The 17866-nt window shown below is 35.9% G+C and overlaps 1 non-coding gene across 1 annotated transcript; it reads right to left on the bottom strand.

Annotated features, from left to right (window-relative positions):
- Positions 1-15059: 15059 nt before the first annotated feature.
- Positions 15060-15167, bottom strand: LOC127747169 (small nucleolar RNA R71). The gene has a single exon (XR_008008973.1). It is a non-coding gene; the product is annotated as a small nucleolar RNA R71 (small nucleolar RNA).
- Between the last annotated feature and the right edge of the window lie 2699 nt (positions 15168-17866).

Here is a 17866-nt window from a genome sequence, read left to right on the forward strand (position 1 = left end):
ACCCAAAAGGTTGTATCTACACTTAATCCTTGTTGTTGTTAAATGTTTTAATTCAGGAATTCTTGTATGTCTTGCTAAAGTGTTCATCTAGTTGCAAGTGAAGTTGTTTGATTAAGTATGCTGATCTGCATAATACTTGTCATTCATCACTTAGCTTTAAATTTTGTTTTGTTTCCCATATGCTTGAATAAAAGAGAAATGTTTGAATTAGAAAGTAAATACCCAATGTTGCATAAGTTAGAATGGAAGTTAATGGTGGTATATGTGTTTGATTAAATGCATAACTCATGAAATAATTGTTGCATAATGTCATTTTCATTGAAGTGTGAGCTAGCTTGCTGTCATAAAGGTTCCTATCAGTAAAGAAAAAAATCCCTTGAGAATAAAATAAAACAAAAAGAAAAGGAAGAAGAAAAAGCCAATGTGGCAAGAAAAACAAAGAATAAAGGCTGGGCACCAATAGCTTGGACCCTAGGACACATGCCTGTGGTGTTCTTGTACTAGGATATGCTTGGACAAGTAAATTCTAAGGGGTATTTCAAAACCTGGCCACTTAGATCAACTGATTTGGGATGGTCAATTGAAAATCCACAATAAAGAGCAACCTAGCTACAGAACATTTAGTTATCCAAAGAGGGTGCTGGGCATCAATGATCCTAGGAGGAAATAGTGAGCCATGTGTTTGTGGTGAAGAAATGTTGAGAAAAAAATAAAGCCAAAGGCTATTGCAACATTTGACACCAAGCCTTCAAAGAATAATAAGCTTGTTAAGCAAAATAAGAAAAGAAAAGTTAGCAAGGGAGCAAGTAAAAAGTAAACCTTACAACAACAAGTTTAGTAAGCCTTTGAGGAAAAGTGTATATTATGTAACAACAAACAATAACTAAGTTATCATTGTCTGCATAAAAACTCCACGAACCAAGTTCTACTATATGCCTATTAAGAATATGTATGCTTTTCTTTTTTTCATTTCATTTCCTCTTAATTTTGATGCTTGCTTGGGGACAAGCAAGATTTAAGTTTGGGGTTGTGATGAAAAGTCATCATATACCCATTTCTCAAGCTAATTTCACTTGTTTCACTAGTTTTTATGCACTTTCTTGCACCATAAGTAAGCAATTTAGAGTGGAATTGCATGTTTTATTTGAATCAATCAACCACCCTTTAATTGATGCTAAATCATGAGATTCAAACTAAATTTAATTGATTTTTATTGATTTATAAACCTTGTGAATTTAGTGATACTTTGATTGGTTGTTTTGACTAATTGTAGGTGAAGAAAAGAAGAAAAGAAGGAAGCGTGGCTTAAGAAGTGTGGCCAAAGGAAGAAAATAGTGTGGAAAAAGAAGAAGGAGTGTGGCGCAGCATTGAAGGAGGAAGCCACACTGCCCTCCACAAGAGCACACTGCCCTCCAAGTGAGCACAACAATGAACCAAGCATTCAAGGCTTCACTGCCCTGCCCTCCTTGAGGGCGGAGCACAATTCTAGGCCAAGAAACAAGGGAAGGAAAAATTCTGCCTTGCCCTCCCCAAGAGCAATTTCGGGCTCCTCATGAAAAAATTCAAGGAAATTGTTCTCCAAGTGCCACCCATGGGTTTCGAACCCAAGCATATGAAGGGAAGGGAGTGGCGCAACAATAAAGGAAAATGAGCCACACTTGGCTAAAAGGCTACCACCAAGTTTCGAACACAAGATCTCTAGGAAGCCAAGCCTTAAGCGTGAATCATGTGCCAAGAAGAAAAAGCTCAGCATGCCTTCAGCCAGGTTTCGATCTTGGGACGTCACCCAAGAACACGAAAAGCTTGCGCTGCCCTGCCCTTGTGGAGGGCAGAGCAACATTCCTTGGTGCATGGTGCATAATTTGGCACGGCCAGCACACACATTGACGCACAGCAAGGGAGCTTGGGCGCGCAGCTTGGACGCACCATGACAAAGGCCAAGAAATAAGGGAAGGAAAAACTCTGCACTGCCCTCCACAAGAGCAGAGCAACCTCGTGGGAGCAACATGGGCTGAATTTCACTCAAAAATCCAACTTAATTCACTTCTTCACCAAATCAAAAAGCCCACTCAAAATTCTTAGATCCAAAACAAAAAGTGTATAAATAGGTGTTAGCTAGGATTAAAAAAGAAGCTGAATTTCATTTTAATTTTCATCCTTAGTCAACTTGAGAGCTCACTTTCCATTTTTCTGTTTTTCGGCAATAGCTTGAGAATTGGAGGAGAGAATTCACTTCTTCTTCCTTTGATTTTTTTTGTTTTTTTTACTGGGTTTTGTCTGAGTCTTGAGTGTGAAGAATTGAGGAACTTCTGTCTCAATCTCCATTTAAGATTTCTTTGATTTTCCTTCTTCATAATTGAGTTAAATTTCATTTCCTTTATTGCTTCAATCTTCAATTTCTCTTTACTTGCTTTGTGAACTTGGATTTAGGAAGGCAATTGAGATCTAGACTCTGCTATCTAGTCTCTGGAGTCCTGAGATCTAATTTTTTTTTATGGTTCTTCGGCTGAACCACTGCTGCATTCAAATTTCCATTTCTGTTTGAGATCTAGCCAATTTCGATTCTTATCTTGCTTTAATAATTGTTGCAATTTAGTTTCTCTTGCTTAAATTTCTGAATTCCCAGTCCTTAAATTCCTTTTTCATTCAAGCAATTTATATTTCTTGCACTTTATGTTACCGCAATTTACATTTTTCGCACTTTAAGTTTCAGTCATTTAATTTCTTGTTCTTTAAGATTTAGCACCTTTACTTTCAGTTCTCTTTAATTTCTGCAATTCATCCCTCTCCTTTTACATTTCCTGCTATTTACTTATTATTGGATACAAAATCACTCAACCAATACTTGATTCGCTTGACTAAATCAACCACTAAACTAAAATTGCTCAATCCTTCAATCCCTGTGGGATAGACCTCACTCCCGTGAGTTTTATTACTTGATGCGACCTGGTACACTTGCCGGTGAGTTTTGTGTTGGATCGTTTTCCACACATCACCCGGAAGTGGAATTCTGCACTTAGACTTATTTCTATAAACCCTAGTAGCTAGTTTAGTATAAATAGAACTTTATACTATTGTACTAGGAGTCTTTTCCCTATTTTCGAATTCACATGCTATTTGGGAGGCTGGCCATTCGGCCATGCCTGGACCATCACTTATGTATTTTCAACAGTGGATTTTCTACACACCATAGATTAAGGTGTGGAGCTCTGCTGTTCCTCGAGTGTTAATGCAATTACTATTATTCTTCTATTCAATTCATGCATATTCTTATTCTAAGATATTCGCTGCACTTCAACATGATGAATGTGATGATCTGTGACACTCATCATCATTCTCACCTATGAACGCGTGACTGACAACCAGTTCCTTTCTACAAGCGAGAGCAAGAGTGTGTATCTCTTGGATTCCTTAATCAGAATCTTCGTGGTATAAGCTAGAATTATTGGCGGCCATTCCTGAGATTCGGAAAGTCTAAACCTTGTCTGTGGTATTTCGAGTAGGATCTGGGAAGGGATGACTGTGATGAGCTTCAAACTCGCGAGTGTTGGGCGTAGTGACAGATGCAAAAGAATCACTGGATTCTATTCTGACATGATCGAGAACCGACAGATGATTAGCTGTGCTGTGACAGAGCATTTGGACCATTTTTACTGAGAGGATGGGAAGTAGCCATTGCAGCGGTGACGCCCTACATACAGCTTGCCATAGAAAGGAGTAAGAATGATTGGAGGAAAGAAGTAGGAAAGCAGAGATTCAGAAGGGACAAAGCATCTCCTTACACTTCTCTGAAATTCCCACCAATGATTTACATAAGTATCTCTATCTCTATTTTATGCTTTAATTATCTTTATATTCGAAAACCATTAAAACCATTTGAATCCGCCTAACTGAGATTTACAAGATGACCATAGCTTGCTTCATACCAACAATCTCTGTGGGATCGACCCATACTCATGTAAAGTATTACTTGGATGACCCAGTGCACTTGTTGGTTAGTTGTGCAAAGTTGTGACAATGTGTGATTCACGTTTGAGAGCTCCAAGTCTTTGGCGCCATTGTTAATGATCACAATTTTGTGCACCAAGTTTTTGGCGCTGTTGCCGGGGATTAATCAAGTTTGGACAACTGACGGTTCATCTTATTGCTCATATTAGGTAATTTTCTTTTCAAAAATTTTTCAAAAAAAAATTTCTCTTTGTTTTCGTTTTTCAAAAAAAAAATTATTAATAAAATCATAAAAATCAAAAATATTTTGTGTTTCTTGTTTGAGTCTAGTGTCAATTTTTAAGTTTGGTGTCAATTGCATGTTTTAAAAAACTTTTGCATTTTTCGAAAATTCATGCATGTGTTTTTCATTATCTTCAAGTTGTTCTTGGTAAGTCTTCTTGTTTGATCTCCATATTTTCTTGTTTGTGTTTTTTGTTGTTTTTCATATGCATTTTTGCATTCATAGTGTCCAAACATGAAAAATTTCTAAGTTTGGTGTCTTGCATGTTTTTCTTTTCTTGAAAATTTTTCCAAAATAAGTCTTGATGTTCATCTTAATCTTCAAAGTGTTCTTGGTGTTCATCTTGACATTCATAGTGTTCTTGCATGCATCATTGGTTTTGATCCAAAAATTTTCATGTTTTGGGTCATATTTGTGTTTTTCTCTCTTCTCATTAAAAATTCAAAAATAAAAAAAATATCTTTTCCTTATTTTACTCAAAATTTCGAAATCTTTGGGTTGACTTAGTCAAAAAATTTTAAAACTAGTTGTTTCTTGTTAGTCAAGTCAAGATTTCAATTTTAAAAATCTTATCTTTTCAAAATCTTTTTTTAAAAAATCAAATCTTTTTCATTTTTTCTATTAGTTTCGAAATTTTTTAAAATTGATTTTCAAAATCTTTTTCTTAATTTTTATTTCATAATTTTCGAAAACTTTACTAATAATTAATGTGATTGATTAAAAAATTTGAGGTTTGTTACTTTCTTGTTAAGAAAGGTTCGATCTTTAAATTCTAGAATCATATCTTTTAATTTCTTGTTAGTCAAGTAATCAATTTTAATTTTAAAAATCAAATCTTTTCCATACAAATCTCAATCATATCTTTTTCAAATCATATCTTTTTTCAAAATTGATTTCAAAAATCTTTTCTAACTTCCTATCTTTTCAAAATTGAATTTCAAATCTTTTCCAACTAACTAATTAACTTTTTGTTTGTTTTACTATTTCAAAACCACCTAACTACTTTTCTCTCTCTAATTTTCGAAAATTACCTCCCTCTTTTTCAAAATTCTTTTAATTAACTAATTGTTTCAAATTTTAATTTTAATTGTATTTCTCCTCTCAATTTTTGAAAATCACTAACTATTTTTCAAAAAAAAATTTCGAATTTCTCTCTGGTAGGCAAAATTATGATCATCAACAATGGCTCCAAAGACTTGGTGCTCTTAAACATGAATCACACTTTGTCACAACTCCGCACAACTAACTAGCAAGTGTACTCGGTCGTCCAAGTAATACCTTATGTGAGTAAGGGTCGATCCCACAGAGATTGTTGGTATGAAGCAAGCTATGGTCATCTTGTAAATCCCAGTCAGGCGGATTCAACTGTATTAAGAAATTATAGTATACGCGAAGGAATAAAATATTAAATAGTTACTCATATAATTCAATAGTGGGAATTTCAGATAGGTGCATGGAGATGCTGTGTCCTTTCTGAATCTCTGCTTTCCTACTGCTTTTATCCAATCTTTGTCACTCCTTTCCATGGCAAGCTATATGTAGGGCATCACCATTGTCAATGGCTACATCCCATCCTCTCATGAAAATAGTCCAAATGCTCTGTCACAGCACGGCTAATCATATGTCGGTTATCGATCATGTTGGAATAGAATCCCTTGATTCTTTTGCGTTTGTCATCACGCCCAGCAATCGCGAGTTTGAAGCTCGTCACAGTCATTCAATCCCGGAATCCTACTCGGAATATCATAGACAAGGTTAGACTTTCCGGATTCCCATGAATGCCGCTATCAATTCTAGCTTATACCACGAAGATTCTGCTTAAGGAATCCAAGAGATATGCGCCCAGTCTAAGGTAGAACGGAAGTGGTTGTCAGCCACGCGTTCATAGGTGAGAATGATGATGAGTATCATGGATCATCACATTCATCATGTTGAAGTGCAACGAATATCTTAGAATAAGAATAAGTCGAATTGAATAGAAAATAGTAGTACTTGCATTAAAACTTGAGGTACAGCAGAGCTCCACACCCATAATCTATGGTGTGTAGAAACTCCACCGTTGAAAATACATAAGTGATGAAGGTCCAGGAATGGCCGAATGGCCAGCCCCCAAAACGTGGTCACAAGATCAAAAATACAATCCAGGATGAAAATACTATAGTAAAATGTCCTATTTATAATAAACTATCTACTTAGGGTCTACAGAAGTAAGTAATTCATGCAGAAATCCACTTCCGGGGCCCACTTGGTGTGTGCTTGGGCTGAGCTTGAATGTTACACGTGAAGAGGCTTTTATTGGAGTTGAACACCAAGCTGTAACGTGTTTCTGGCGTTCAACTCTGGTTCATGACGAGTTTCTGGCGTTTGACTCTAGAATGTAGCATGAAACTGGCGTTGAGCGCCAATTTACATCATCAAATCTCAAATAAAGGATGGACTATTATATATTGTTGGAAAGCTCTGGATGTCTACTTTCCAACGCCATTAAGAGCGTGCCAGTTGGAGTTCTATAGCTCCGGAAAATCCATTTTGAGTGCAAGGACGTCAGATTCCAACAGCATCAGCAGTCCTTTGTCATCCTTCTTATCAGAGATTTGCTCAGCTCCCTCAATTTCAGCCAGAAAATACCTGAAATTACAGAAAAACACAAAAACTCATAGTAAAGTCTAGAAATGTGAATTTAACATAAAAACTAATGAAAACATCCCTAAAAGTAGTTAGATCATACTAAAAATTACCTAAAAACAAAGCCAAAAAGCGCATAAATTATCCAACCATGTTCTAGCTCTGTCTCTTACAGCAAAAGGGAAAAGCATGAGCCTGTAGACTTCAGGATCTACTCCATTCGTCTTAACAGTTTCACAAATCTGCAAGAACTCAGTTAAAAACTGGTAAGGATCTTCAGATGGAAGTCCATGAAACTTGCAGTTCTATTGCATTAAAGCAACTAATTGAGGTTTCAGCTCAAAATTGTTTGCTCTAATGGCAGGAATTGAGATGCTTCTTCCATCAAACTTGGACTTGGGTTTAGTAAAATCACCAAGCATCCTCCTTGCATTATTGTTGTTGGGTTCGGCTGCCATCTCCTTCTCTTGTTCGAAATTTTCAGAAAGGTTGCCTCTGGATTGTTGTAATTTATCTTCTCTTAGTTTTTTCTTCAGAGTCCTTTCAGGTTCAGGATCAGCTTCAACAAGAGTGCCTTTTTCCTTGTTCCTGCTCATATGAAAGAGAAGAGAAAAAGAAAAGGAAGAGGAATCCTCTATGTCACAGTAAAGAGGATCCTTATTATTAGTAGAAGAAGAAAGGGGATAAGGATTAAGAAGAAGGAATAATCCAAACTCAAGGGTAAGGATAGAGGAACTGATTGGAGATGAAGAGAGATGAAGAGAAGTGTTAGTAAATAAATAAATAAATAGAAGAAGATGAGAGAGAGAATTCGAAAATTAATTTTGAAAAGGAGTTAGTGATTTTCGAAAATTAAAAATGAGATAGAATTAAAATTAAAATTTAAAATAATCAATTAATTTAAAAAGAATTTTGAAAAAGGGATGAGATATTTTCGAAAATTAGAGAGGGAGAAGTAGTTAGGTAGTTTTGAAAAAGATAAGAAACAAACAAAAAGTTAATTAGTTAGTTGAAAAAGATATTAAAATCAAATTTGAAAAGATAAGAAGATAAGTGGTTAGATAAGATATTTTAAAATCAAATTTTTGAAAAAGATAAAATTTTGAAAAAGATATGATAAAAAGATATGGTTGAAAATGATTTAACTTTTTAAAATTAAAATTAATTACTTAACTAACAAGAAACTAAAAGATATGATTCTAGAATTTAAAGATTGAACCTTTCTTAACAAGAAAGCAACAAACTTCAAATTTTTGAATCAATCACATTAATTGTTAGTGTAATTTCAAAAATTTGAAATAAAATTAAGAAAAAGATGTTCAAAATAATTTTAAAATTTTCGAAATGAATAAGATAAAAATGAAAAAGATTTGATTTTTGAAAAAAAAGTTTTGAAAAGATAGGATTTTTAAAATTGAAAATTTGACTTGACATATGAGAAACAACTAATTTTAAAAAATTTTGACTAAGTCAACTCAAATTTTCAAAAATTAGGAGAGAAATAAGGAAAATATATTTTTTGATTTTTGAATTTTTAATGATGAGAGAGAAAAACAACAAAAATGACTTACAACATGAAAATTATGAATCAAAACTCATGATGCATTCAAGAAAACTATGAATGTCAAGATGAACACCAAGAACACTTTGAAGATCATGATGAACATCAAGAACATATTTTTGAAAAAATTTTGATGCAAAGAAAACATGCAAGACACCAAACTTAGAATTCTTTAATGCATGGATACTATGAATGCAAAAATGCATATGAAAAATAACAAAAGACACAAAACAAGAAAATATCAAGATCATACAAGAAGATTTACCAAGAACAACTTGAAGATCATGAAGAACACTATGAATGCATGAATTTTTCGAAAAATGCATAATAATTTTTAAAACATGCAATTGACACCAAACTTAAAAATTGACTCAAGACTCAAACAAGAAACAAAAAATATTTTTGATTTTTATGATTTTATGATTTTTTTGTATTTTCTTAATAAATTTTTCGAAAATATTCTTTAGAAAAACGAAAATAAAGAAAAAAAAATTTTTGAAAGATTTTTGAAAACTTTTTGAAAAGAAAATTGCCTAATTTGAGCAACAAGATGAACCGTTAGTTGTCCAAACTCGAACAATCCCCGGCAATGGCGCCAAAAACTTGGTAGGCGAAATTGTGATCATTAACAATGGCTCCAAAGGCTTGGTGCTCTTAAACATGAATCACACTTTGTCACAACTCCGCACAACTAACCAGCAAGTGTACTGGGTCGTCCAAGTAATACCTTACGTGAGTAAGGGTCGATCCCATAGAGATTGTTGGTATGAAGCAAGCTATGGTCATCTTGTAAATCCCAGTCAGTCAGATTCAACTGTATTGTGAAATTATAGTATACGCGAAGGAATAAAATAGTAAATAGTTACTCATATAATTCAATAGTGGGAATTTCAGATAGGTGCATGGAGATGCTGTGTCCTTTCTGAATCTCTGCTTTCCTACTGCTTTTATCCAATCTTTGTCACTCCTTTCCATGGCAAGCTGTATGTAGGGCATCACCGTTGTCAATGGCTACATTCCATCCTCTCAGTGAAAATGGTCCAAATGCACTGTCACAACACGACTAATCATCTGTCGGTTGTCGATCATGTTGGAATAGAATCCCTTGATTCTTTTGCGTTTGTCATCACGCCCAGCAATCGCGAGTTTGAAGCTCGTCACAGTCATTCAATCCCGGAATCCTACTCAGAATACCACAGACAAGGTTAGACTTTCCGGATTCCCATGAATGCCACCATCAATTCTAGCTTATACCACGAAGATTCTGCTTAAGGAATCCAAGAGATATGCGCCTAGTCTAAGGTAGAACGAAAGTGGTTGTCAGTCACGCATTCATAAGTGAGAATGATGATGAGTATCACGGATCATCTCATTCATCATGTTGAAGTGCAACGAATATCTTAGAATAAGAATAAGTCGAATTGAATAGAAAATAGTAGTACTTGCATTAAAACTCGAGGTACACCAGAGCTCGACACCCTTAATCTATGGTGTGTAGAAACTCCACTGTTGAAAATACATAAGTGATGAAGGTCCGGCATGGCTGAATGGCCAGCCCCCAAAATGTGATCACAGGATCAAAAACACAATCCAGGATGAAAATACAATAGTAAAATGTCCTATTTATAATAAACTAGGTACTTAGGGTTTACAAAAGTAAGTAATTGATGCAGAAATCCACTTCTGGGGCCCACTTGGTGTGTGCTTGGGCTGAGCTTGAATGTTACACGTGTAGAGGCTTTTATTGGAGTTGAACACCAAGTTGTAACGTGTTTCTGGCGTTCAACTCTGGTTCGTGACGTGTTTCTGGCGTTTGACTCCAGAATGCAGCATGAAACTGGCGTTGAGCGCCAGTTTATGTCATCAAATCTCCAATAAAATATAGACTATTATATATTGCTGGAAATCTCTGGATGTCTACTTTTCAACGCCGTTGAGAGCGCGCCATTTGGAGTTCAGCAGCTCCGGAAAATCCATTTCGAGTGAAGGGAGGTCAGATTCCAACAACATCAGCAGTCCTTTGTCAGCCTTCTTATCAGAGTTTTGCTCAGGTCCCTCAATTTCAGCCAGAAAATACCTGAAATCATAGAAAAACACACAAATTCATAGTAAAGTCAAGAAATGTGAATTTAACATAAAAACTAATGAAAACATCCCTAAAAGTAGTTAGATCATACTAAAAATTACCTAAAAACAAAGCCAAAAAGCGTATAAATTATCCGCTCATCACTCTCTATCTCATCTTCTTCTATTTATTTATTTAATTACTAACACTCTTTTCTTCATCTTAAAATTCAAACCCTCTCTTCTCTTCTGTGTTCAAATTTTTCTCTTCTTCATTCTTATTCTTCTTTTCTTCTACTCACATAAAGGAATCTCTATACTGTGACATAGAGGATTCCTCTTCTTTTCTATTCTCTTCTTTTTCATATGAGCAGGAGCAAGGACAAGGACAAACTTGTTGAAGCAGATCCTGAACCTGAAAGGACTCTGAAGAAGAAGCTAAGAAAAGCTAAAGCACAACAATCTAGGGAAAACCTTACAGAGAATCTCAAAAAAGAGAGAGATATGGCCGAACCCAATAACAATGGTGGAGGTGCAAGGAGGATGCTTGGTGATTATACTACACCTACTTCCAACTTTTATGGAAGAAGCATCTCAATCCCTGCCATTGGAGCAAACAATTTTGAGCTGAAGCCTCAACTAGTTGCTCTGATGCAACAAAACTGTAAGTTCCATGGACTTCCATCAGAAGATCCCTATAAGTTTTTAACTGAATTCCTGCAGATCTATGATACTGTTAAGACTAATGGAGTAGATCCTGAAGTCTACAGGCTCATGCTTTTCCCTTTTACTGTAAGAGACAGAGCTAGAACATGGTTGGACTCACAACCTAAAGATAGCCTGGCTCTTGGGATAAGCTGGTCACGGCCTTCTTCTCCAAGTTCTTTCCTCCTCAAAAGCTGAGTGATGAGCGGATAATTTATACGCTTTTTGGCATTGTTTTTAGGTAGTTTTCAGTAGGATCTAGCTACTTTTAGGGATGTTTTCATTAGTTTTTATGCCAAATTCACATTTTTAGACTTTACTATGAGTTTGTGTGTTTTTCTGTGATTTCAGGCATTTTTTGGCTAAAATTAAGGGACCTGAGAAAAACTCTGATAAAAGGCTGACAAAGGACTGCTGATGCTGTTGGATTCTGATCTCCCTGCACTCGAAATGATTTTCTGGAGCTACAGAACTCCAAATGGTGCGCTCTCAACGGTGTTGGAAAGTAAACATCCAGACCTTTCTATCAATATATAATAGTCATACTTTATTCGAGATTAGATGACGCAAATTAGCGCTCAACGCCAGTTCCATGCTGCATCCTGGAGTCAAACGCTAGAAACACATCACAAACCAGAGTTAACCGCCAAAAACACGTTAAAAATTGGCGTTTAACTCCAAAAGAAGCCTCTTCACGTGTAAAGCTCAAGCTCAACCCAAGCACACACCAAGTGGGCCCCAGAGGTAGATTTCTATATCAATTACTTATTTCTGTAAACCCTAGTAACTAGTCTAGTATAAATAGGACATTTTACTATTGTATTAGGCGTCTTGTCTTTAGATTGATCTTTAATCAGTGTATGCGATTTTAGACATTCATGGGGGCTGGCCTCTCGGCCATGCCTGGACCATCACTTATGTATTTTCAACGGTGGACTTTCCACACACCATAGATTAAGGGTGTGGAGCTCTGCTGTACCTCGAGTTTTAATGCAATTACTACTATTTTCTATTCAATTCAGTTTATTCCTGTTCTAAGATATTCGTTGCACTTCAACATGATGAATGTGATGATATGTGACACTCATCATCATTCTCACTTATGAATGTGTGACTGACAACCACTTCTGTTTTACTTTAGAAAGAGCGAGTATCTCTTGGATTCCTTAATCAGAATCTTTGTGGTGTAAGCTAGAATCCTTTGGCGGCCACTCTTGAGGATCTGAAAAGTCTAAACCTTGTCTGTGGTATTCTGAGTAGGATTCAAGGATTGAATGGCTGTGACGAGCTTTAAACTCGCGATTGTTGGGCGTGATGACAAACGCAAAAGAATCAATGGATTCTATTCCGACATGATCGAGAATCGACAGATGATTAGCCGTGCCGTGACAGAGCATTGAACCATTTTCACTGAGAGGATGGGAAGTAGCCATTGACAATGGTGATGCCCTACATACAGCTTGCCATGGAAAGGAGTAAGAGGGATTGGATGAAGGCAGCAGGAAAGCAGAGATTCAGAAAGAACACAGCATCTTCTTATGCTTATCTGAAATTCCCACCAATGATCTACATAAGTGTCTTTATCTCTATTTTGTGCTTTAATTATTATTACTTTCAAAATCTATTACAACTATTTGAATCCGCCTAACTGAGATTTAGAAGATAACCATAGCTTGCTTCATACCAACAATCTCCGTGGGATCGACACTTACTCATGTAAGGTATTACTTGGACGACCCAGTGCACTTGCTGGTTAGTTGTGCAAAGTTTTGACAAAGTGTGATTCACATTTGAGTGCACCAAGTTTTTGGCGCCGTTGCCGGGGATTGTTCGAGTTTGGACAACTGACAGTTCATCTTGTTGCTCAGATTAGGTAATTTTCTTCTATTTTCTTTTTAAAAAGTTTTCAAAAATTTTTCAAAATTTTTTTCTTTGTTTTTGTTTTTCTAAAAATAATTTTCGAAAAAAAATACCAAAAAATTATAAAATCATAAAAATAAAAAATATTCTGTGTTTCTTGTTTAAGTCTAGAGTCAATTTTTAAGTTTGGTGTCAATTGCATCTTTTTATTTTTCTAAAATTTTTTTCGAAAATTCATGCATGTGTTCTTCATAATCTTCAAGTTGTTCTTGATAAGTCTTCTTGTTTGATCTTCATATTTTCTTGATTTGTGTCTTTTGTTGTTTTTCATGTTCATTTTTGCATCCATAGAGTCTAAGCATTGAAAATGTCTAAGTTTGGTGTCTTGCATGTTTCTCTTTTCTTGAAAATTTTTCAAAAATAAGTCTTGATGTTCATCTTGATCTTCAAAGTGTTCTTGGTGTTCATCTTGACATTCATAGTGTTCTTGCATGCATCATGTGTTTTGATCCAAAATTTTCATGTTTTGGGTCATTTTTATGTTTTTCTCTCTCCTCGTTAAAAATTCAAAAAATAAAAAAATATATTTTCCTTATTTTTCTCAAAATTTCTAAAATTTGAGTTGACTTAGTCAAAAATTTTTAAAACTTAGCTATTTCTTATAAGTCAAGTCAAATTTTCAATTTTAAAAATCTTATCTTTTCAAAACTTTTTCAAAAATCAAATCTTTTTCAATTTTTTATTAATTTTTGAAGTTCTTTAAAATTAAGTTTTAAAATCTTTTTCTTATCTTTATTTCATGATTTTTTAAAAAACTTCACTAACAATTAATGTGATTGATTCAAAAATTTGAAGTTTGTTACTTTATTGTTAAGAAAGGTTTAATCTTTAAACTCTAGAGTCATATCTTTTAGTTTCTTGTTAGTCAAGTAATCAATTTTAATTTTAAAAATCAAATCTTTTTCAAAATATCTTTTCCATCATATCTTTTTAATTAATTCTTTTTCAAAAATTTGATTTCAAAATATCTTTTCTAACTTCTTATCTTTTCAAAATTTATTTTTAAATCTTTTTCAACTAACCAATTGACTTTTTGTTTGTTTCTTATCTTTTTCAAAACCACCTAACTACTTTTCTCTTTCTAATTTTTGAAAATTCCTCACCCCTTTTCAAAATTCTTTTTAATTAATTAATTATTTTAAATTTTAATTTTAATTTTATTTCTCCCTTTAATTTTTGAAAATCACTAACTTATTTTTCAAAATTTATTTTCGAATTTCTCCCTCTCTCATCTCTTTCTATTTATTTATTCATTCATTAACACTTCTCTTCATCTCAAGAATTCGAACCTACTCCTCTCCCTTGTGTTTGGATTCTTACCTTTTCCTTCTTCTCTTCTTTTCTTCTTTTACTAACATAAAGGAATCTCTTTACTATGGTAAAGAGGATCCCTATTATTATTTTTTGTTCCCTTCTTTTTCATATGAGCAGGAGCAAGGACAAGAGCATTCTTGTTGAAGCAGTTCCTGAACCTGAAAGGACTCTGGAGAGTAAACTAAGAGAAGCTAAATTACAACAATCCAGAGACAACCTTACAGAAATTTTCGAAGAAGAAGAGGAGATGGCAGCCGAAGATAATAATGCAAGAAGGATGATTGGTGATTATACTACACCTACTTCCAAGTTTTATGGAAGAAGCATCTCAATCCCTACCATTGGAGCAAACAATTTTGAGCTGAAACCTCAACTAGTTGCTCTAATGCAACAGAACTGTAAGTTCCATGGACTTCTATCAGAAGATCTCTATCAGTTTTTAACTGAGTTCTTGTAGATCTGTGAGACTATTAAGACTAAGGGAGTAGATCCTGAAGTCTACAGGCTCATGCTTTTCCCTTTTGCTTTAAGAGACAAGGCTAAACATGGTTGGACTCACAACCTAAAAATAGCCTGGACTCATGGGATAAGCTGGTCGCAGCCTTCTTGGCTAAGTTCTTTCCTCCTCAAAAGCTGAGCAAGCTTAGAGTGGATGTTCAGACCTTCAAACAAAAAGATGGTGAATCCCTCTATGAAGCTTGGGAAAGATACAAGCAGATGACCAAAAGGTGTCCTTCTGACATGCTTTCAGAGTGGACCATTTTGGATATATTTTATTATGGTGTATCTAAGTTCTCTAAGATGTCATTGGACCATTTTGCAGATGGATCCATTCACCTAAAGAAAACGCCTGCAGAAGCTCAAGAACTTATTGACATGGTTGCAAATAACCAATTAATGTACACTTCTGAGAGGAATTTTGTGAGTAACGGGACGCCTTAGAGGAAGGGAGTTCTTGAAATTGATGCTCTGAATGCCATATTGGCTCATAACAAAATGTTGACTCAGCAAGTCAACATGATTTCTCAATGTCTGAATGGATGGCAAAATGCATCCAACAGTACTAAAGAGGCATCTTCTGAAGAAGAAGCTTATGATACTGAGAACCTTGCAATGGCAGAGGTATATTACATGGGTGAACCTTATGGAAACACCTATAATTCATCATGGAGAAATCATCCAAATTTCTCATGGAAGGATCAACAAAAGCCTCAATAAGGCTTTAATAATGGTGGAAGAAACAAGCTCAGCAACAGCAAACCTTTTCCATCATCTTCTCAACAACAGACAGAGAATTCTGAGCAGAGCACCTCTAGTTTAGCAAACACAGTCTCTGATCTGTCTAAGGCCACTTTAAGTTTCATGAGTGAAACAAGGTCCTCTATCAGAAATTTGGAGGCACAAGTGGGCCAGCTGAGTAAGAAAGTCACTGAAACTCCTCCTAGTACTCTCCCAAGCAATACTAAAGAGAATCCAAAAAGAGAGTGCAAGGCCATTCACATAATCAACATTGCTGAACCTAGAGAGGAAGGAGAGGACGTGAATCCCAATGAGGAAGACCTCATGGGATGTCTCTCAGGAAAGAAGGAGTTCCCTATTGAGGACCTAAAGGAATATGAAGGTCATATAGAGACCATAGAGATCCCATTAAATCTCCTTCTGCCATTTATGAGCTCTGAAGACTATTCTTCCTTTGAAGAGGATGAAGATATAACTGGAGAGCAAGTTGCTCAATATCTAGGAGCCATCATGAAGTTGAATGCCAAGTCGGGATTTTTGCTAGTAAAGAATTTTATAAAGTCGCGTTGTAATTATAGATTCTGAACCAACAGAAATCCCTCCGTACAAACGTTTTGGTTGTCACAAGTAACAAACCCCTAAATAAATCGATAACCGAAGTATTTAAACCTCGGTCGTCTTCTCAAGGAATTGCAGGGAGGTGTGTTCTTATTATTGGTTATGAGTTTTGTAAATTGGGGGTTTTGAAAATGAGGAACAAGTATGATAAATGACAAATAAAATAAATAAATGACTGTAAAATAAACTCTTGGCAAGGTATGAGAAATTAGAAGTCCTATCCTAGTTATCCTTATCAATGATGATGAAAATTGAATGTTAATTCCACTTAGTTAACCTCTGCTGGTGCGAAGGAAGGTCAAGTGGCTAATTAGTTTGATCTTCAAATCCTAGTTAATTCCTAGAAAAAGATTGGGATTATAGAAGTTCAAGCTAATTAGCAAAGATAGCGATTATCGATCACGTTGAGTTTGATAACTCAAGAGTTATTGATTTCTTAACCAAAGCCAAGAATGTAGAAAGCTAAATTAAAATCATAAATATCTGGAATACCTCAAATAATATTCATTCAAAGCAGTCAAATCTAACATGGAAAATATTCATAAGCCAATTGGGCAACATAAATCAAACATAAATAAAAGTGTTCATACCTTGACCGAGCTCTTCCAAACTCGGCAAAATCCATGATAGGTCCGACCTCGTCCCAAAGGCCCACACCTGAGGTCGGACCTCGGACAACAAAGCTAAGAAGGCCCATCAGAAGGAATGCAGCCCAAAACCTAAAGGCCGAAAAGGCCTAGGAAAGGCGGTTCCACAAAGATAGGGATAAAACTCCCAAAAGATAAGATAAGATAAGAATATCTTATCCAGGGAAGATCACGGCCAACTATTATAAATACACTGGAGCACCCAGGTATAACTCACACTCTAATTCCACTCAAATATCTGCTTGGACCCATGCTAACTTAAGCATCGGAGTGTCATTGCAGGTACAACCACCAACCACTCTGCACATCAAGCTCGGGTCATCAATCCCCCCACCTCGGGGCTGCATCAGAGCAAGAGGATGAAGTTCACACCGGAGAACGACCGGACAGCCCTCTATCACCACGCACTCCAGGAGGAAACAAACAGAATCGCCCAAAGACATCAATCCCAAACAAAGATCCACAACATCCCGAAAAAGAAAAGAGCTCGGAAATTCTAGAAGCAGTCCGGGCACAACAAAACCGACTAAAACAACTCGAAGAGGACGTAAAGAAGCAAAAAGAAACCGAACAAGATCTGAGAAGGGAGGCTCGCAAGCGCAGGGAATTAGAAGAAAAACTGCGGAAAATAGAGGCCAACCTGAAAGATCGGACAGAACGCGGCCCCACCCCCGAAGACAACCATGATCCCTTCACGCAAGAGACAATGAAGTAGAAGGTACCGCGAAACTTCAAACCACCCGATATGGATCTCTACGACGGCACCACCGATCCAAGTCACCACCTCAGCAACTTCAGAAGCAGAATGTACCTAGTCGACGCCTCCGACGCGATTCGATGCAAAGCCTTCCCCACCACTCTCACCAAGTCAGCCATGAAGTGGTTCGACAACCTGCCACCAAGATCAATCACCAGCTTCGAAGACCTAACCAAAAAATTCCT

Source organism: Arachis duranensis, chromosome 4 (genome assembly GCF_000817695.3).
Source record: "Arachis duranensis cultivar V14167 chromosome 4, aradu.V14167.gnm2.J7QH, whole genome shotgun sequence".
Taxonomy (NCBI): domain Eukaryota; kingdom Viridiplantae; phylum Streptophyta; class Magnoliopsida; order Fabales; family Fabaceae; genus Arachis; species Arachis duranensis.